General features: G+C 37.0%; 1 long non-coding RNA gene across 1 annotated transcript in view; it reads right to left on the reverse strand.

Moving 5' to 3' along the window:
- Positions 1–286: 286 nt before the first annotated feature.
- Positions 287–23,380, reverse strand: part of LOC103661370 — a 99,890-nt gene continuing 76,796 nt past the window's right edge. Inside the window, exon 5 of the long non-coding RNA XR_568051.2 lies at positions 287–896. This is a non-coding gene — a long non-coding RNA (uncharacterized LOC103661370). The remainder of the gene's footprint in view (positions 897–23,380) is intronic.

The raw sequence follows: 23,380 nt of genomic DNA on the forward strand, positions 1-23,380 counted from the left end.
CATTGGTTGCATTTAGTAAATCAATACTTTAAACCGGCCACTCTAAGGGGACAGACTTTTCGGTTTCTTCTGATACCTGCTACGCTGTATGCACAAAAGTCTCAGTATTTGTTCTGTGGTGACTTCCCCAGAGGATGTAAACACAGTAAAACTGATTTTGGTGTAAAGAGGTTGTGATGAGCAAGGGGCTTTTGCTGTCTGGCTCGTTTTAAACCTGCACTGTTTGGGCAGCCGTGCTCTATCTCCAGTGAAACATCCTGAAATGACTCATCCTTCACACTCTCGCTGATCTATCGGCTTCAATTCAAACCACACAAGATACACACAGTTTGGTTTTGACTGTTTATCATGCAGTTAAATAGGATACAGCTAAATATTTATTTGATTTCTTACTCCTGTATTATATTCCATCTCCCTATGTTTGCTCAGGGCCTGATACTCCTTTTTCGGGGAAAGAAGAGCTGGTCCTTGGCATAACAGATTTTCCTGCTTTCAGATCACTTTTCAAGTCATACAGAATGTCTTTGGCTGTCACCATGTACTTTTTTCTGTTTCTCTGCTTCTTGTAGGTTCTGTAGAGTTTGCTCCGGAGGGCAGCCAACTAAGACGCAGTTGTGTCAAGAGAAGTCCTCAGAGTCCTGACCAGTAGGGCAAGGAAGCGGGCTTCTTCTGGCCAAACAGATGCTGTTTTTCCTAAGCCCGGGTGTGCTGGAGGGTGTGGTTTGGAGGTGCCCCACCAAAGCCCGTTGTCCATGGTCTATGAAGCCCCATTCCCTGAACTGTACTTTATGGTATACACGAATACTACGTCCAGGCTACTGACTGGTCTTTTAAGGTGGTCGGTTTTACGTATTTTAACCTAAATGGGCTCCTGATCATTTCCCACGAGCTCGTGTCTGTAGGAGGGGAGGTACAGGAGAGAGGCAGAAACAAACAGAACGTCAGAGCACTGGGTATGCAAAGAGGGATGGAGAAGGGCTATTGAAGGGTAGGAAAGAAAAAGAGTGCCAAACCTCAAATCTTCATATGCTCCAGTTTTCCTGAGTGATCATGAAAGTGGAGTGCAGGGGCCCTTGTGGTGAACAGGCAGAGAGCCTAAAGCAGTGGTTCTCAACTTCTACTATATATTAACCTCACCCAGAAGGTTCTAAAACAACCTAAGCCGGGACCCCACCAGTCATCTCCAGCCAGGTGATTTCACGGATCTGGGATGGAGTCCAGGGATGTATTTTATAAACTCCCCCAGTGTTTCTCAAATGCAGCGTGGGTTAAGAACCCCAGCTTAAAGGAACCTGTAGGAGTCCCCAACAGTGGGGATCTCCATTTTGGTACCTTTTCTTAAGGAGCCTGGGGAAGTCCTAAGGACTGTTCAGCAATGGAAGAAATCCCCACTTCTATTTTGTGGGAAGAGGAGGAGATGGTCTGTCATCACCCCTGGAAACTCCCTGGGGCCTTATGACTCTTCCTGGTCTCTCCACATAGACACTAGCCACTGAATGCCTTCCTAAAGAGGCGTGGCCTGCTGTTCATGCCCATTTTTTCACATTCTTTCAGGACCAAATTCCTTTGGAGATATTTACAATTAGCCTTTTCTCACATTAGATTTCAGACAAGTTGGTATGGATGGTTATAACATGATTTTCCAGTTTGGTGTGCATTGAGGCCTACTTCCAGCAAGAAAAGCCTATGGGGTTTTATGGCACGTTTCTTAAACACAGTCATAATGCAGTTTACAAAAGCCATGGGTGTGGACAAAATATGTAGTAATATAATCCACTTTAAAATCAGATGTGTGATTCTAAGCTTCTAGATTAGAACCAAAAAAAAAAAAAAACCCCCACACAAAAAAAAACAAAACAAAAAACAAACCACATACCTCTTTTGAGATCTTAGTAAGCACGTTGAACACAGAACAATTAGAAAACTATTCTGGCATAGTGAAAAATCATATTTGGTCTCAGTTTTCACATCTGAAAAATGGGATTGCAAATACCTGCCTTTCCTTCAAAATTTGTTTATGAAAATTACATAATTTGAGTGAGCATATTTCAGACACTACTAATTACTTTTCAGAGGTGGAATACTGTTAGAATCTAGTTGAAGTGTGTTTTTTAGAACTGATTGCATTGAAAAAAAAATCACTTTATTTAGCCAGTTTCCAATTTCACAAAGGCATGGAATGTGAAATTAGCTCACATGTATGTAAATAAAGATTTGCTACAAAGATCTTGCATTGGTAAAAATTTCAAAGTTTTAAAAAAACCTTTCAGAGGTTTTGCTCATTTTATCTCATTTTTTCCTTACAACCACTTAATATAAAAAAATACCCCTATTTCATTCATAAGCACTTCAATATTTAGAACATTTTTTGAGGTAAATGGTAATGGTTTTAACAATAACAAATGTGGAAACTAAGCCACCTTGGCACCTTGCCCAAAGTCACATGACTTAGTAGAACTAGGATTTGAAACAAGCTTTTTTGATTTTATTAGAAAGAAATGCTTCCCCCCCACTTTATTAAAAAATATATCATATTTCATGGGTGAATATGTTTTGTTAAAAATAATACCTAGTATGTATTGTTCAGGATTGGTTCCCATGGGTTAGGGGACAAATAAGTTGTATAAATGAATCATAAAGTCAGAGAACTAGATGGCACTTGATTATCTTATCTAATCCCCTCATTTTATTTTTTGTTATTTTTTTCCCCAGATTTTATGTATTTATGTATTTTAGAGAGAGCGAGCTCATGCATGCATTGGGGCAGGGTGGGGAGGGGCAGAGGAGGAGGGGTAGAGGGGGAGAGAGAGGGACAAACAGACTCCATGCTGAGCATGGAGCCTTACTCGGGGCTCTAACCCAGGACCCTGAGATCATGATCTGAGCTGAAATCGAGAGTGAGATGCTTAACCAACAGAGCCACCCAGGTACCCCTAATCCCCTCATTTTATTTATTTATTTTTATTTATTTAAAGATTTTACTTATTTGAGAGAGAGAGAGAGAGCACAGAGGGAAAGTGAGAGGGAGAACCAGACTCCCTGATGAGTAGAGAGCCCCATGAGGGGCTGATCCCAGGACTCTGAGATCACAACCCGAGCCAAAGGCAGACACTTACACGACTGAGCCACCCAGGCACTCCGTAATCCCCTCATTTAAAGATAGGAAATTGAAGTCCACAGAGATTATTTTTTAAATACAGAAATCCCTATATTCACTTTCTGAAATTTTATAGAGAATTGTTGACATTTTTCAGAAATAAGGCAAAAAATTTCAGTGGGTAATTAAAAATTTGCTTTAAAGGAGTTGAGAATTTAAATGAATTCTACAAAGATCTTTAAAATTTTATACTCTTTCAATATTGTGTCATAGTGACACTAGTATTAGTGATTTTAAAGGTGAGCAAGTGATGACCATGGCTAACTGCCCAGATAGGTTAGATTCATTTTGGAGCCAGTAAAGTAGAACAAAGATCTCCACGGAGCAATGGTTTAGGGTGAACAGACATGACAAAATATAATTACATACAGAAGATATCAGATCCAGAAGATAAGGTTGTAGAAAGGAAAAGTCGGCATTTGAGAAAAAAACCCAATCCAGTAGCATTTAAGGCTTTGTTGTAGAACCCAGGTGGGAGGGTGTGCGTGTGTGCACTTGCATCCGGCCACAGACGGGCAAGCAGATAAACATAAATTGTAGTTGTAGAGCTATGGGCTCAGGGTCACATGGGCTAGTGTCATTCATGGATATCAGAGGCAGCAAGAGTTATGGTGCCAGGGCAAGCAAGTCTGATGGGATACCAAGGTGAGCTTCCAGGGCGTTGTAACTCTGCCAGCATTCTCCCAAACACTGGGGTTTTCTAGATGCAGTATCAGCTCAGGAGTTACTGCACTGATTCTGCTCTGTTCCTTGAAAGATCTTGATTGCCTACACTGGTGACAACCATGGGTGTTTCACAACAACAACAAAAACACTGATGCTTGGACCATATTCCCAGAGATTCTGATTTAATTAAAATGGATGGAGCTTAGACAGTGATATATTTTTACAAACTCCTTAAGTGATTCTGCAGTGTGGCTAGGGTTGAGACTTGCTGCCTTAGATGATGAGGAGCCCTTTTTGACTGGAGCTCTTCTGGGGGATAAGGGATCACCCTCCTGTACCCAAGAGTCATCCGCATCACTGCCTACTGGTGGTGTCATACTCCCTGGGAGGATGTGGGGCTCAGGTGGGATGGGGCTAATGTGGCACCTGTTTACTCTCATTAAGTTGACTCCCCTCAGGTGGGTGGTCAGAGTTCAACTGTGAAGACCCTTATATGTCATCAGAGTTCTCATCATTAGAGACAAACATCCTCCAAAACCAGAAGAGAAAAATATTTTAGGTCAGTTCTTAAAGGAAGACTTCTCAGGTCAAATTTCTATTCTGTGTCTGGCCTAGATGTAACCATCAGGAAATAGTCGTCAGATCAGGTCAAAGCAGTTTTGTACTGCCTAAAAAGAATATTATATGCCAGCAAGTTACTGACTGAAACCAGCCTGTCCCCTCAGGGCACACAGCATTATCCCACGGCTCCTTGTGGCTAAGCTTATACAGAAAACACTATTTCCATGTTAGAATGAGAACTGAGAAGGCAGATGATTTCTCTGAATTTGTAAGAATGAAGCAATGTCCTCACCCTTCTCACCCATAAGCACGAAATGAGTTTCTTTTTTTATTTCCTTTGACAAGATGTGTTCCTTATCATGACAATGCCATCAACTTTGGTATTGTAAGCAATAACTCATATCAACCAATTATTTTTCCCTTTAATACTTATGTTTATTTTCTTTTGTTTTTGCATTAAAAAATAAACTGCATGCTTCATCAAGCTTACGTAACTGAGAAAGCAAAATGAAAAAGAAAGAGTAATCTTGCTATTCAGATGATCACATTTATCATCCTGGCTTATGTTGGTTTTTTTTTTTTTTTCCAGATTTGTTTGTTTGTTTTTGTATTTTAATTTCAAGGAAAACACATTCGTTCTTGGAAGGGGAACCGACAAGAATAAGGCAGGACCCCCGATCCTAACAGGAACTAAGGTAATTAAAAGATTCTAAAAAGGGAAATTAATAAGGGATCAAGTCAAAAGCTCAATTTTAAGAAGTAAGAAGCATAGTAATCAAACTTGGACCCCATGAGAGATAGATCTGATGCTAAACCACTGAGTGTTAGCCTAGAGGCTAAGAAGTATTTAATTTCTGATATTAGAATAGGTTCTGGAAAATGGAATCAGGAAGGGATTTATATGGCTCCATCTCTGTGGAAGAGGGATGCTACAGAGGTCAGGAAACATGCTGGGTCAAGTAAGCATTTTCTTTTGTATTACATCACAGGCATTTTTTCCTTTGAAGTATCTCTTACAACTATCCTTCTCTACTCACCTAAAGCAAATGCAATCTGGTTGTCTTCTCTGAAAATCTTCCTTCCTCCAGATGACCTTACATACTGCTGCCAGGTGGGTCTCTCTAATTTCTGTTTAACATTTTCTTTCTCCTCCTTGCAAATAAAAACTGGCTCCAGTTGTCTAATGGGGTCAGTTCCAAACTTCTCTCCCTTGCTTTCACAGTTCTCTATAACTTAGCATGAACCTGTTAATTCAGTTTTGTTTTTCGTATCATATTCTCATTCTCTCACTCCACAATGTACTAATTATTCTCAAAGTGCATCATTCTCATTACCGTTATCCCTACCCTCATCTCCATATTATCATCTTGTCTGGGAGGTCCTACCTCCTTCTTTCTTCTATTTATTGCCAATCCTTAAAGGCCTGGATCTGGTTACAACTCTTTCCAGTACCTCCTCCAATTTTCCAAATTCATAATGATGTTATATTTTCTTAGAAGTACAACACCAATCATAATTTAACATTACTTACTTACTACCTTGTACTAGTCACCCTTTCATTTTTGTTATCTGTTCCTCCTCAACTTGATCACAAGCTCATTGGAAATGAAATCTATAGCTTGATCTTTTCTCATCATTTGTATAAATACATACATAAATCCTTAGCTTATTAGATAGGATATTGAGATTATATATAGAAAAATTTAATATTCAAATCTATTACTATGAACTTTCCTAGGATCTTGAAAGAAATTATGATTTTCTTTTTCCACTCTCTGAAATAGTTTTTTTAAAAAAACATATTCCATTCTTTTTTTTAAAAAAAGATTTTATTTATTTATTTGTCAGAGAGAGAGGGAGAGAGTGCACAAGCAGGGGGAGCAGAAGTCAGAAGGAGAAGTAGGCCCCCTGCTGAGCAAGGAGCCCAATGTGGGACTCGACCCCAGGACCCTGGCATCATGACCCGAGCCAAAGGTAGATGCTTAATCAACTGAGCCAACAGGCATCCCTGAAATAGTTTTCTTATTTATACAACATAATACAGCAAATGCAACATAACATATACATATTATATGACAAAATGCATCACTAATAAAACTTAGGAAAGAATGTAATTTATAGATCTAATAATCAAACTTAAATATTTTATTTTCCTTTTTCATATTCATCAATGGCATCGAAACAGAATGGTTCAAAATAATCCCAGTGTAGATGTGAGTTTATGATCTTCATGATGACTTTATGAACTCAAGGATAAGAAGTCATATTCTTTATCAAAGGTCATTTAGCTAATACCATTTTATCTATGTTTACTTTCCATAGTTATACTGGAATTTTATATTTAGAAAAAATTGCATCTTGAAGGACCCATATTTAAAGAAAACGTAAAATAGTAATGATTATAAAATTAAATGAATAATGAAATCACAAGCCCAGCCATATGAAAATACTAGCACAGATAAGAACCATCATCTAGGTACCATTTCCTCCTGGAAGACAGAAATACACAATATTTATTTACTTGAATAGTGCTGTTCAAAGCTGAATATTTATGGTTGTTTGCTGGTTATAAAATTAATAAATATTTATAGGAGAAAAAATAAAGAAATACTAAAGTATATGTTATGGGCTGAACTGTGCCCCCTCTCCCCACTCCTCAAATTCATATGTCGAAGTCCTAACTCTAGTACCTCAGGGTGATGTATTTGGAGATAAGGTCTTTAAAGAGATGATTAAGTTAAAATAAGGCCTTTAGGATAGGCTTTAATCCAATCTCACTGGTGTTTTTATAAGAAGAGATTAGGAGATAACCCATAGACAGAAGGATTCTTGTGTGAAGACGGGGAGAAGGTGGTCCCCTGCAGAGCAAGAAGAGAGGACTCAAAAGAAACCAAACCTGCTGACACCTTGATCTTGGACTTCAAGCTTTCAGAATTGTGAGAAATAAATTTCTTCTGTTTAAGGCGCCCAATCCATGGTATTCTGTTATGGCAGTGCTAGCAAACTAATATAGTATAAAAGTAGGAAAGTTAAATTTTCCTTATAATCCCACCCTTAGAATAGAACAAAATACTTCTAAGAATTTAATATGTACTTTCTGTGCTCTTTAACATAAATGGGTTCATACTATACATCGAGTTATGTAACATTTATGATGGACATTTTCTCATGTAATATATGCAAATATACAACATCCTTTTTTATAGGCACGGTCTTGCATTGGATTTAACCAATCCCTACCAGTAGACATTAGTTTGATTCATAACATTCCATGGTCTTTAGTCCTTTTTAACCATTCACTTTGCTCATTTGTTTTGTCTCTGCACTAGAATAAACATCACATAAAGAATATATTCTATTTTTTCATTAAAATTCCATTTATTGAATTTATATTTAAAATTAAATTCAGATTTATGTATAAATTGATGTGTTGAAATTATTTGAGAACTTTATTTTTTTTCTCTAAATTTTAATTTAAAGTCCAGTTAGTTAATATACAGTGTAATATTAGTTTCGGGTGAGAATATAGTTATCCTTGTAACCACATCTGTATGCTCTAGACAAATTAAGCATGATTTAAAATTTTTTCTCCTGGTTATTTATTCATTGAAAATAATCACAGAAATAAGCAAAATCTTAAAGAAAAATCACTCATAAACTCAACATTCATAGACAACCACTCATCACATAGGGATCTCTATCCTTTCAAATTCTGTTTATCTATATGATTTGAAAGGATAGCTTACATTTATGTGTTTCTCAAGATCAAATGGTAGAAAATTCCTTTGTTCCCATTGTATCCAATGATGTGATTATGAACCATCATAAAAAAAAAAAACACCTTTTACCTTGGAATATATACTGGAACTGAATGTCTTAGAAAATGTATGTGCGATTGGGAATGTTGCTTTATCTGTTCCTTTAAAGCCCTTGGATTCCACATGGTTTCCAGCAATGAAAACATCTACAATCCCGGCGGGTGAGCCACAAGGAGCACTGGTGAAGATGAGGTTTGGTGGAAGAGTAGAGGCAGCCGAGAGATGCATGAGCTTATCTGCAGATTACCTTAGGAGAGAAGCTGGTTTACTGCCTTTCCACATCCTCTGGGGAGGTGGGAGTTGGCCTTTCTATCCCAGCAAGGAAGAAAAAGGGCAATACCATGATTTCTAATCCTAAATCCCACCTTTCTCATTCCCTTGGAAAGATGGTTTGGAATGAACTCAAACTTTCATTGAAAGTACACACAGCACTTTGAAAGAGAATAAATGGTAACTTGTAATTTAAAGTAAGTGGCCTGATCCTAAACTTACTTTCTATGTATGAAACTTCTCCTTTACCAAGAAGTTGCAGGGATGCCTGGGTGGCTCAGTTGGTTAAGCATCTACCTTTGGCTCAGGTCATGATGCCAGGGTCCTGGGATCGAGTTCCACACTGGGCTCCTTGCTCAGCGGGAAACCTGCTTCTCCCTCTGCCTGCCACTTCCCCTGCTTGTGCTCTCTTTCCCCCTCTCTCTGACAAATAAATACATAAAATCTTAAAAAATAGTTTCATCTTCTGTAAAGTAAGGAACACGGGCCAGGTGATTTATAAAGTTATTCCTGGCTGCAAGCTACAAAATTCTAAGATTCTAATCTTCACCTATTTGAACATTACCATCACAGAGTGCAAAGCAGGCCCTTGATAAACATTTGTTGAGTTAAATTAACAGGGACAGAAAAGATTGCAGTTGACTAAACTAATTATTTTGTAAAAAATTAAATTGAGACTCTGTATAGATTACTGAAAAAAGCAAATTTCACTGTGGCAGGATGTTTGGTAATTATTTTGCTTCTAATTAGTCCTAAGTTGATGATTTCCAAAAAGTTGACTGGTATTAGAATTAGAGCCTCAAATACAATCAGTTGAGGAAATAAATAGAAAGGTTCATTCTAACTTGACACTGAGTTATGGCAAATCAGGGCAGAATTCACTGCAGATATTCAGGAAAGATGGAAGGGCACCCGATGGAGAAAAAGGAATGGCCCCATGTTTATAACTCATCTCACACTTGCTTATCATCAAAGCAGAACTAGTAGGAATTCTTCTCCCACACACTAACATCTTGTTCTGCATACTGCCCTTTGATGACCTCTTGTCCTTCAGACTATTCACTTAGCGAGGCTTCCTCTCTCTAAATACACTGGAGGTGGTCCTGGGTAACCCAAACACACTACGGAATTTGTTCCAGGTCACCCACACCTCAACGGAAATGAAAGAGAAGAGAAGACACTGGCGCTGAATATCACGAGTGAACTCACTGGAGGCTTTAGCCACGTGAACTTCCGGACGGATTAAAATGTGAACATCCTCCATGATATATTCACATACTCTTATACTGTGTCTTCAGAAAGTAAGTGTGTCAAAAGGAAAACTGTAGTTATAGAACCTAAAACACTGATGTCTCCAAACACTTAATCATCTGAAGTTATTTATTTTTTAATTTAAATGAAACTGGAGCATTGTCTCAATGCTCTACTCTTCCCTGCACTCCTGGTTGCAGCCTGAGTATCTCAAACACCCGTAGGACATTCGACGTTAAGAACGTGAATGCCAGCCACCGGTATTAGGTCAACTGTGAGTTTAAGACACATTGCATCTGGCCACGCACTTACAGTTGTGAGGTCGCTCCCGGTTCTTTAATCTTTCAAAAGATTTGTGATTATCTGTGAATTTCAGTGAGTATTCACACAAATGAATATATGAGATTTGCATCTTTAGCAAATGTGTACTGTTTGTCTTTGTTGTCAAACATTTCATAACAAACTAGTACAGTTATCACAAGAATGCCCATGCGATCCCTTCAAGGAAAAAAACCTATACCTATCACCTGGAATATTCTGTCTGCCTATGATAGACTGTTTGAAAAACAGAGCTGAAATTACACTCAAGTAGACCTCATCTACCAATGGGATATTGTCAGCCCCATTAGTACAATGTGTACTGTGTTACGCAGTCTGACGTCAGTCACTAAGGCAATTCCCGTAAATTATACTTACACTTAATTCTTAGAGAAGTCTATTTACTTGCTTCCCACTGTAACTCTTTAGGATTTCCAGACTCTGCCAAGTGGGTCATCTGAATTCACGTGCTGAGTTTACAGAGTCTTTGAGGTGCTCTCACACAAGTGACTGCCTGCCTGCCTGTGGCGAGTCTTTTTGGAATGCATACCTGTGTTCACACTCTAGGAGGTTCTTTGCTACCAAGGTCATACTGTCTGTCTCCCGGACCAGACTGTAAGCAATGTGAGCTCAGGGACTATAGCCTCAGCCTCTTTGCCTGGTACTTATGTCCACTCAATAAATGTTAGTTGGATAAATAATTACATCTACAAGCAAGAATAATTAGCAAATTTGTTAAAAGGTCATTTATATTTTCCTCTCAAGTTTGAATTAATATGGTCTGCTGCTAATAATGGCATTAGTGCTTTAGATGAAGACTATTTTTTCCCTAAAGATAAATGGATAAATATTATCCTTCTTAGGGCTATTGTGTAGCACAGTATCTGACTCATCTTGGGTTTAATAAGTTTTTATTGACTTAAATGGACTTAGCCACTCTATATATTACAAAGATCCATCCAGATGATAATAATTTTATTCTGCTCAGTACTCTCAAACTGAAATTATACTGGAAAATTATTTTAAGTAATACAATATTTAAAGTGCCTAGAAAAATCCTTGGCATCTAGCAAGTACTCAATACTTTATATTAATTCTTTCCCTCACGCATATTTTTAAAAGAATAATAAAAACCCTAACTCTAGAGCTTGGTGGGAAATATAAAATTAATTTTAATAGAGGACAAATGGCAAAAAGAAAAGGTCATATTATCTTTTGACCTAGCAAAGAAGTTCAACTATCTCATCAGAATTTTAAAATGCTACCCTGCCCTTCTCGTATTTCTTGGCATCACTGTGAAAACGCATCTTAGTTAAAGTTACCAGATAAAATACACAACACCTAGTGAAATTTGAATTTCAGATAAACAACAAATAATTTTTTAGCATGTCTCATGTACTAAATATTATAAATAACATTACATGGGACATACTTATGCTAAAAAATTATTCCTTCTTTATCTGAAATTAAAATTTAACTGGGCGCCCTTTATTTTCATTTGCTAAATCTGGCAACCCTACTCTAATAGCAATGAGTACCAACAATTCGAAAAAGAGTAATATTTTGGTGAATGATTGACAGTCAACCAATTTAAAGTTTTTAAGCTAACTTTTTCTTCATCTTAAACCTATAGTTAGCTTGCATAATGGCACAGTGATTTCACCTTCTTTCAAAAAATGTTCTAGAATCAAAATGTCTATTTTGACTCTCCATGGTCACCAGAATGTGGCTTGCAAAAAGGGAACAGTTGTTAGTCCTGGCTAAAAGCCAGACATTTGGTGTAGAATTATCAGTTGCTTATTCTACTAGAAGTTTCAGTGGAAGCTTGTAAAGCAGGTTTTCCTTATTGGTTTGGATAAAGTAGCCAGGAGACCATTTACAAAGCTATTTATTTTCATTGCATAGTGAAGAGCCCAAGCATTCACACTGAAGAAGACAAGGGCAAAGCTTGATAAGCAGCTTGTGACCTCCCCAGTGAGCCGTGGGTCGCAGAGCAGAGTAGCTGTGAGCCAAGTTTGGATGGAGGTCTTGGCAGGGTACCACCAGCAAAGAAGGAAAACCAGAAATTTTACTAAATTGGTCTTTTTATGGACACTTTTCCCCTTCACTTATTCACTGCTCTCAAGCCACCATATAAATCATCTCGTGCCTGAAATCTAAAATTCCAAAGAGCTGGTAGGTGAGCAGCTGTGGGAGGCTGAGGCCTCTTGCCAACATAAAACTCTAAGGACATTCCGGGTCTTTCGCCAGCTCTCAAAAGCCCTCTTTCCTTTCTTCTCTGAGCCCTAGGGATTGGCCAGCCTGTTTCCTTTCCACTGTTACCACCTGTTATTTCCAACTGTGTTTATCTCCTCCCTTGGTACAGTGTGGGACAGAAGACAGCCTCGCAACTTCTGGCTTACCTTGTTCATACCAACTGCCATTTACTGACTGCTCACTGTGTGCAATCACTCTACTATGCACTCTAGACCACAATATTGTTTACCTTGTACTACAAGCTTGAGAGAGGCAATGTTGTCTCCTGTCTTACAGATGAGGAAATGAAATTCTTAGAGGTCAAAATACCTACCAACACCATGAGTGGTGTTTTGAACACATTCTGATATCTCAGTTCAGTTCCCGAGACAAGCGACGTCCCTAAGTGACACTGCCAGGAAGACCATAAGAAATGGGCTTTCCCTAATGCTGCACCAAGTCTTCTTACAGGAAAATACAGAGACCACAGTGGTGATAAAAGTGGGTCTTTGAGGCTTGATGAAACTTTCTGAGGTGAGATGAGGAGATAGATAAGAGATCTGGTGAAGAAGTGGTTTTCGAACTTTGATGTATACAGGAATCATCTAGAGGCCTTATTAAAACACAGAAGAAAAGATTTAAGTGTTAAAAAAAAAAAAAAAGAAGAAGAGGGAACCGTAAAACTACTAATATAGGTGAACTTCTATTCCTAAATAGCCTTAAGTTGACTTAGCCATGCTCTGAACATTTAAAACACTTGATGGGATGGTAGTTATTTTATCCTGTTGAATTTTCCAGTTGGAATTATACAGCAAAACACTTTAAAAATAACATGTGAAAGTGCCAAGGAAAATGCCTAACATCTTGCTAAATATAACTCAAACTCTAGAAAACATAAGAGAAAAGATGGATCATTTTGACTTCATAAAAGAATTTTTAAAGTCTGCCTGATATATAAACAACACAAACAAAAAAATACATTACAGATTTGGTTACAAATAAATACATTTAAAACCATATATGTTATGGTATGTCCATTCAGTGGAAAAACAGGCAGTTGTAAAAAAGAATGTAAAGACTCTTTTCTACTAATATGAAAAGATTTCCAGGAGATGTTAATATATGAAATAAATGAATCTGTAGTTGTGTATAATGGAGAAATTAGAAAATCGGGAAGGGAAGAAACAGAACTGGAAGAAAGAATTTTTACCATATACCTTTGTATATTTTTAAAATTTTGAATTACATGAATATACTATTTCCTCAAAAAAATAAAATAATTAAGAAACTGTACAAACAACCAGACACTCTAAAAAACTTTCACAGTCCTCAGCACCCTAACTTTGGAGATTCTGATTCCATAGGCATAGTTCAGAGACCTACCTTTTTTTATAAGCTTTCCCTGGTGATCCTGATGTATGTGGTCCAATGAGGATCACACTTTGAGAAGCATAGGTATAAAGGCTAGAGACTGACTAGGACACCGAAGTAGAGTTCAGAGAGGTAGTAGAAGGGGAAGGAGGGTGTCAGAAGAAGTTCTTCTACCAACTTCTCTTTTCCTTTAGTACTTTGATCTTGACATCAGAGATCTGCTGTTCTAGGCATTTAGGAGAGGCAAATAATTTTGACCATGTGCAGGTAGATGCAGATAACAGGAAGGGGAGGAAGAAGAAATTCCAAGCTAAGTAAGAAGAGAGAAAACAATTTCTATGGCCACCTGGTCATCTAAAGACCATTTTGGGTGACTATATCTATGGAAATTGAGGCTTATTGGAGATTTTATTTTATTTTTTTTTAAAGTAGGCTCCATGCCCAGTGTGGAGCCCAACACAGGGCTTAAACTCACAATCCTGAGATCAAGACCTGAACTGAGATCAAGAGTCATACACTTAACCAACTGCGCCACCCAGGCGCCCTAGAGAATTGATTTTTTTAATACAATGCTTAACAATATTTGTAATCACCTTTCTTTTACCATGAGTCCAGTCTACCCCTCCCTATTGTTCTAGATCTTTCTTCCTTTGTTTATAAGATCAGAGGAGAACATGTCATGAAAACACACACATACACACACACACCCTTTTCTATCTAGACCAGGGCCTTCTCTCACAATACACTTTATCTATCATGAATTGTCAGTTGTCATAATTGAACCTCGAATTTTCCTTTCTTGAGCCAGAACTTGGCAATATGCATTGTTTGGAACCTGGCTATGTGTGGTGGCAGCTGTGATAGTAAGAAGTGCTGTGGAAGACAGAGTGCTTGCCCATCAGTGTAAGAGATTCCAGTTAGCGGTCTTCCCCTATTTTTTCATCCCATCCATCCAGTCCTTTATTTCTCTCTTCCATAGATATTTACTACACCTGTGCTAGTTGCTGGGTACACAAAGAGAGTTAGAAGACATGGCTCCAGTTATTAAAGAGTTAAGTGGTGGAGTTTTGATTCCAACCCAGTTGTGGCTTGCTGCAGTACTGGGAGGCAGGAATGTAAAAAAGGAAATGCAAAGGAGAGTAGTCATGTTTTGAAAGTAGTTTGCCCAAGCCACATATATGGTAACGGTGGAGGCACAGAGGTGGTAATGTTCTGGAAGGGAGATGGGTGAGGTGAGATCAGGGAAGGCTTTAGGAAGGAAGTACCACTTGACCTAATTTAACTTTATTACTTTAGCTAGAACTCAGTCTTGTTCCCTTTTTGAGGATGTGAGGTGCTTTTTCTTTTTCTTTCTTCCTTCTTTCCTTCCTTCCTTCCTTCTTCCTTTCTTTCTCTCTCCTTTTCTTTTCTCTTTCCCTTTCTTTTCTTTTCTTTTTTCTTTTCTTTTCTTTTCTTTCTTTCTTTACTTTTGGCCAAAAAAATCCTGCTTCCTCTCATGGATACTATGAGATCCCTTTTAGTGCCCTCCATGGCATAATAATAATCTTGGTCCTTCTAATTTCCTGGTTCTTCATTCTGTAGCATGAGAGGTAAGATCTGTTGACAGTCCAAGAACCAGCTTCTTCCAACACAACAAAAACTTTAATACTGGTTCTTTGCAAACCTCTCTATTTTACAACCTGCCATAAACCCGTGACAATATTGGTTTATAACACAAGGAGGGTCTTAAAGGAAGTGTTCCTCTTTTCTTTCTACGCATTTTAAAAAATATTCCAATACAGCTAAATAATTTTGAAAATTACATATTATTCACAGAAATAGAAGTGGAATCAGAGAGAGATCTAACTAGTAGATAAAGATGATTCTGGCATAAGAAAATCTATGTAGATTTAGTGCCCAGAAGCTGAATTTTGTGTGTGGTAGTGCACATGTATTTTTACCAGTTTCTCTTAAAAGCAAACATTTTCAGAGGAGAAAAGAGAGAAGAAATCCAGTTTTATCACCGGCCTTCTTTATGCTTAGAACGTTCAATCTCTATTTTATTTAATACTCATCACAATCTTTTGGTGTAAACGATATTCTTCTGCCCTTTCTCTCGATTCCTGAAAACCCCCACTCCCTCTCAGGACAATTTCTAGTTAATCACTTAAAAGGAAAACAAAACAACAGGTTGTTTTTATGTGATTTAGGAAAGAGTGAAGTAACAGATTTTCACTCTTTTATACATTCTTTCTGGACTTAGCTCTGCGATAGCAAAATCACACAAAGTACAGCTATTGAACCATATAAAAAATCTAGCAGGTGATCATTTATCAGTGTCTTAAAAAATGACATCAGGAAAATGTAGAGAGGAGGAGCATTCCAGCGGGAAAGATTCAGTATGTGCAAAGGCATGAGGCATGGAATGATGGCGAAATGGGTAAGGAAGACTGTAAATGATTCAGGATAACTATAGAGCCGGAGTTGGCAAAATATGACCCACGAGCCAAATATAGCCAATGGCCTGTGAACTCAAACGGATTTTTACAATACTTTGAAGTGTTTGAAAAACAATCAAAAGAAGAATAGTTTGTGGCACATAAAAACTATATGAGATTCAAATTTCCATATTCACAAACGAAGTCTTATTGGGATGCAGACGCACTCATTTGTTTGCATAATGTATATGGTTGCTTTCGGGCCACAGCTGCAGAGCCGAGTACTTGCAACAGAGCATTTACGAGTCATTCTCACTGCTGCTTCATGTACAATAACTCACGGGGATGCAGTTTTAACTCTGCAGCTTTTTGAGCTCCACACACATCACTATACCAAAACATCTAGGCTTATTACCAGTGCATACCTATCATGTCAAAGCAAGAAAAGAAAAGTAGGTTTCAAATGTTATGGTTTAAAGCAAAGTGGAGTGTGGATTATCCTGTTACTATGTGGCAAAGCATTGCTTTTATCGTGGGACCACACAATAGCTGTGCTGAAAGAATAGAATATACATTGATGTTGCCAGGCTAAACCCTCCTCTCAGCATTCCAACTTGTAGAAAAGTAACAGAAAAAAAATAGATAATTTTAATTTAAAACAGAATATCTCATCACAGGAGAATTTCTGTACAAAATGAAAAATAAAAACGAGGCTGCAATCAAAGTAACTTTCCACGTGATTTGTTATTCAAGCAGGACGCCATTTACCAATATGAGTTAATTAAATTGTGCTTGATTCCAGCATTTGAAGAAATGTATACATACATACAAAAAAAAAAAAAAACAACAACCATGTTTAAGACTATCAGCCTTTCTGTGAGAGCAGTTGCTTGTGGAGTTGAGGACATGGAGAGCAAGGCCAATAACCAATTTAAAAAACAAGGCAAATGATTTTGAATTGTTTCCCTTGGCTCTTGATGAGTCGACAGATGTTACTCATACTCCTTAATGATTGGTTATTCGAGGAGCCAGGCCAAGCCTGAGGTGACTGAAGAATTAGCTTCTATAAAAAGTATGCACAGAAAAAAGGGTAGGCAAGATAGAAGTTGAGAAAATGCTAATTCAGTACAACCTGAAGTGGAATCTACCAGGACGTGTTACAGCTAATGGTGGTGAAAATATCTGTGCAGTATAAAAAGGCTGGGATGGAAAAATTTACCAAGTTTGTAAAATGGTAAGGTTGTTCATTGTATTGTTCATCGGCAGCAATTTTGCAGAAAGTCTGGGAATCTATTGTGTGTCATTGAAACAGTAATGTCAGTGGTGAACTTCATTTGCTTTCAAGGACTTAACAATTGTCAGTGTCATGAATTTTTGTCAGAAATAGAAGCCGAACATCTTGACTTAATTACAAAGCAGTTCAGCAGCTTAACAGTGAAGTTTTATTATGATATTTTTTAAAGTTTAGGGCTAAGATTGATTTTTTTTCTGAATGAGAACCACCCTCAACTACTATTATTGAACACCAAATGGCTTTGGAAAACTTTTGCTTCAAATCCGATAATGTTTCTTAATAAGATGAACCAAAATTACCAGTTAAAATGGTTCTCTTATGTGAAACTTATAGTGTGGAAAAATCATTTTGAAGACAATGTTGTTTACATCACAAATAATGTCAAGTTGCTTTATATACTTCCCATGTTATAAAAAGTGAAACAAAAAGGAAAATCTCCATTTCTAAGAAATTTGCATAGAGTATATTTTCCAAGTTCTAAAACCAGCAGTATTCTTTGCATCTCAATGCAAGATCCAAAGGAAATTTTCATATTTCAAAATCAAAATCAAAATTGAGGAGCTTCTATCTAACTTTCAATTAGAAGTGATTAATCTGCAATGTAATGGCATGATGAAAGGCAAATACTAAGAAAAGAATCTAATAGAATTCCGTAAATGCCTTCTAAGCAATGAATATGTTCAATTAAAATTGTGTGCTAATGGATTAATAACAGTATCTATCTCTGTAAAAAGACATTTCAAAGAAAAAATCCATAAAATCTCATTACAGAGTAGCATCAACAGATGAAAAATTACAATCAATTTTAATAATAGGGAATTCTAACATTGAACCCCAATCAAGCAAAATGTTGTTCCTCTCCCAATTCCATTCTTCTTGTTAGGAGACAAAATTGTACTCAATGATTACTATATTTTAAATTTCATTAAAAATTTTTTTGTGGAAATTTGTTTTATCTTTCTCTAAATAGGTACATAATATCTTCAATTTTGTCTTTTGGGTTACAGAGCCTAAAATACTTATTAACCTGCCATTTACAAAAAAACAGTTTGCTGACCCCTACTATAGAGTAATAAGAGAATGGTAAGTTTCTCCAGTGGCAGAGAAGCTTGTATTAAACTAGCCTTCCCACAGATTACATTTATAAACTTTCCACAAAATATTATTATTTTTTTAAAGATTTATTTATTTATTTGAGAGAGAGAGGATGAGCAAGTGGGAGGGGAAGAAGGAGAAGGAGAAGCAGACCCCCTGCTGAGCAGGGAGCCTGACTCAGGGCTCAATCCCAGGCCAGGTTCCATTCCAGGACCCTGAGATCATGACCTGAGCTGAAGACAGACGCTTAACAGACTGAGCCACCCAGGGGCCTCTCCACAAATTTTTAAAACCAACTATTTGAAGGCACTGGAGAGCAACTAAAAGCAGGCAGACCCTGAAAGGGATTAAACCATTGAGAGATGGGACCTTCTGTGTGAGACTCATGTTTATACAGCTTTCTGTTAGGATATTTCCCAAGTCTACTTGACTTGAGATGTCAGCTGACAGAATTCAAAGGTGCTAGAATATGTGAAAATTGTAGAGGTTATCTCAGAGATGAGGGAGCTACAGAGGAAAGAAGCTCCCACATCCATGTGTAAATACCACTCAAATTCAGACTTCATTACAAGAAATGCCAAAGGAAGTTCTTCAAGCTTGAATAAAATGTTATCAGTAGAAAATCTGGATCTCAGAAAAAAACTGAGGGGCGCCTGGGTGGCTCAGTCGTTAAGCGTCTGCCTTCCGCCTAAGGCATGATCCCGGCATTCTGGGATCGAGCCCCGCATCGGGCTTCTCCGCTGGGAGCCTGCTTCTTCCTCTCCCACTCCCCCTGCTTGTGTTCCCTCTCTCACTGACTGTCTCTCTCTCTCTGTCAAATAAATAAATAAAATCTTTAAAAAAAAAATTGAGAGCACTAAAAATGTTTATTATGCGGGCAAATGAAAATAACATATATTTTTTCTTCTCTTAGTTTCCTTAAAAGACATGATTGGTCAAAGCAGAAATTATAATGCCATTCTCTGGGCTTTATAATGTATATAGATTCAAATTAGTACAAAGATGAGTGTGAAAGGTACTATACTGTTTCAAGGAGCTTATATTTTACATGAAGTGGTACTACATTAATTCAAAGTAGATTTTAATAAGGTAAGGATGCATCTTGTAATCCAACAACTAAAAAAAATAAATGCAGAGATAGCTAAGCCAACAGAGAAAAGAAAATGAAATCTCAAAAATGATCTGATGAACACAAATAAGACAGGAAAGGAGGAATAGGGAAATGAAAAACAGATGCGACAGATAGAAGACAAGTAGCAAAATTGAAAACCTAAATTCAACTTTATCAATAATTACATATTTGTAAGTGGACTAAACACTCCAAGTAACAGGAAGATATGTAGAGACTGGGTTTAAAAGCAAAACTCAACCATCTACTGTTTATAGAAAATGTACTTTAAGTCTAAAGACACAGACAGGTTGAAAGTAAAGGCTAGAAAAAAATACTTCATCAACCTGTGAGCGTAAGAATTGGTATGGTTATATTAATACCAGACAGAGTAGACTGTAAGACAAGGTGTAACACTAGAAATGAAGAAGGACATTTCAGGATAAAAGGATCAATTTATTAAGAAGACATAACAATCATAAGTATGGATTATCTAATGATGAACCTTCAGTATATATAAACTGAAAAAAGAAACAAACAATGACAGTTGGAGATTTACCACCACCTCTTAGTAATTGATAGAACAATAAACAAAAATATTGTAAGGCTATAGAAAATCTTAACAATGCTATCAACCACCTTAACCCAATTGACATTTGTAGACCACTACCTCCAAAGACTACAGAACATAATTTCTGTATGGAGGATACATATACGTGGAGCATGCACCAAAACAGACCATGTGCTAGGCTATAAAACAAGTCTCAAAGTATTTTCTGACCCCCCCCAAAAAAACTAATTAGAAATCGGTAATGATAAGAAATCCAAGAGAATCCCAAATATGTGGAAATTAAACAGCATACTTCTAAATAACACCTGGGTCAGAAAACGAATCAAAAAGAATGTTAAAAACTATTCTGAATGATGAAAACACAAACTAACAAAATGTATTACATAGTTAAAACAGTGTTTAGAACAAAATTTGGAACTCGAAATGCTTATATTAGAAGATAATAAAAGTTTTAAGGTTCTACATGAAGAAACAAGGAAAACCAAAGGAAATTTAAGATAGAAAAAAAGGAAATAATATTAAAGCAGAAATTTAAAAAATGGTAACCAAAAATAAAGAATATTGCCAAAGTCAAAGTTGATTCTTTGAAAAAATTAATAAAATTAATATCTAGAAAGTTCGATAAAGAAAAAAGGAAAATATAAATTGCTAATACCAGATGTAAATAGGGAATAACACTGTAGTTCCATAAATTAACAATTTACATGAAAGGGACAAATTTATTAAAAAACACAATTTATAAAAACTGATACAAGGAGGAATTTTAAAAAGCAGTATAATTCTATATCAAAGATATTTAATATATTATTAAAAACCTCCCCACATGAATTTCAATAAAATTTTTATAAAGAAAAAAACCCCCAAAAGAACACTCCCTCCCCCCCAAAAATCCATGCCAGGTTCCAGTGATTTCTGGTTAATTTTATCAAACAGTTGGAAAAAAAACAATCCCAAACCACACAAACTCAGAACATAGAGAATGAGGGAACACTTCCTAACTCTGCTTCTGAGACCATTATTAACCTACAAAGCCAAAGACTTTACAAGAAAAGAAAATGACAAGCAAATATTCCCCATGAATCCAGACGCAACAATTCTCAAGAAAAAATAAGCAAATAACATCTAGAAATATATTGAAAAGATAAGACATCATGACCAGGTTGGGTTTGCTATAGGAACGTGCATTTGAAAAATCAATGTAATCTACTATGTTAGCAGAATAAAGGAGAAAAACTATATGCATATCTCACTAGATGCAGAAAAAGTGTTTTACAAAATCTAAAATGTATTCATGATAAAAATTCTTAGCAAACTAATAGAAAAGAATTTCCTGAATCTGATCAAGGGCATCTTTAGCTACTATTATACTTATTACTGAAGCACTGAATTCTTTCCCCTTAAGATGGAGAACAAAGCAAAGAAGGATGCTGTCTTACCACTTTTACTCAACATTACATGAGACATCCTAGTCAGTAAAATAATACAAGAAAAAGAAATAAAAGACATACAGATAGAAACTAAAGAAAAAAAAACCCTGTCTTTATTCATATGTAACATAATCATGCACATAGAAAATCCTAAGGAGTTTACCAAAAGCTATTAGAACTAATAAATAAATTTAGTAAGTTTGTATGATACAATGGTCAATATATAAAAATCAATTGTGGATCAAAGGTATTCAAATCGGCAAAGAAGAAGTCAAAATGTCTCTCTTCGCAGATGACATGATACTCTATATGGAAAACCCAAAAGAAGCCACTCCCAAACTATTAGAAGTTATAGAGCAATTCAGTAAGGTGGCGGGATACAAAATCAATGCTCAGAAATCAGTTGCATTTCTATACACGAATAACGAGACCGAAGAAAGAGAAATTAGGGAATCCATCCCATTTACAATAGCACCAAAAACCATACGTTACCTTGGAATTAACTTAACCAGAGACGTAAAGGACCTATATTCTAGAAACTGTAAATCACTCTTGAAAGACATTGAGGAAGACATAAAAAGATGGAAAGATATTCCATGCTCATGGATGGGAAGAATTAACATAGTTAAAATGGCCATGCTACCCAGAGCAATCTACACTTTCAATGCTATCCCGATCAAAATATCGAGGACATTTTTCAAAGAACTGGAACAAACAGTCCTTAAATTTGTATGGAAACAGAAAAGGCCCCGAATCTCCAAGGAACTGTTGAAAAGGAAAAACAAAGCTGGGGGCATCACAATGCCGGATTTCGAGCTGTACTACAAAGCTGTGATCACAAAGACAGCATGGTACTGGCACAAAAACAGACACATAGACCAATGGAACAGAATAGAGAGCCCAGAAATGGACCCTCGGCTCTTTGGGCAACTAATATTTGATAAAGCAGGAAAAAACATCCGGTGGAAAAAAGACAGTCTCTTCAATAAATGGTGCTGGGAAAATTGGACAGCTACATGCAAAAGAATGAAACTTGACCACTATCTCACACCATACACAAAAATAAACTCCAAATGGATGAAAGACCTCGATGTGAGACAGGAATCCATCAAAATTCTAGAGGAGAACATAGGCAGCAACCTCTACGACATCGGCCAAAGCAACCTTTTTCATGACACATCCCCAAAGGCAAGAGAAACAAAAGATAAAATGAATTTATGGGACTTCATCAAGATTAAAAGTTTCTGCACAGCCAAGGAAACAGTCAGAAAAACTAAGAGGCAGCCCACGGAATGGGAGAATATATTTGCAAATGACACTACAGATAAAGGACTGGTATCCAAGATCTACAAAGAACTTCTCAAACTCAATACACGAGAAACAAATAAACAAATCAAAAAATGGGCAGAAGATATGAACAGACACTTTTCCAATGAAGACATACAAATGGCTAACAGACACATGAAAAAATGTTCAAAATCATTAGCCATCAAGGAAATTCAAATCAAAACCACACTGAGATACCACCTTACGCCAGTTAGAATGGCAAAAATAGACAAGGCAAGAGACAACAATTGTTGGAGAGGATGTGGAGAAAGGGGATCCCTCCTACATGGCAGGAGGGAATGCAAGTTGGTACAGCTACTCTGGAAAACAGTGTGGAGGTCCCTTAAAAAGTTAAAAATTGAGCTACCCTATGATCCAGCCATTGCTCTATTGGGTATTTACCCCAAAGATACAGACGTAGTGAAGAGAAGGGCCATATGCACCCCAATGTTCATAGCAGCAATGTCCACAATAGCTAAATCGTGGAAGGAGCCG

Source organism: Ursus maritimus, unplaced genomic scaffold (assembly GCF_017311325.1).
Source record: "Ursus maritimus isolate PB19 unplaced genomic scaffold, ASM1731132v1 scaffold_9, whole genome shotgun sequence".
Classification (NCBI taxonomy): domain Eukaryota; kingdom Metazoa; phylum Chordata; class Mammalia; order Carnivora; family Ursidae; genus Ursus; species Ursus maritimus.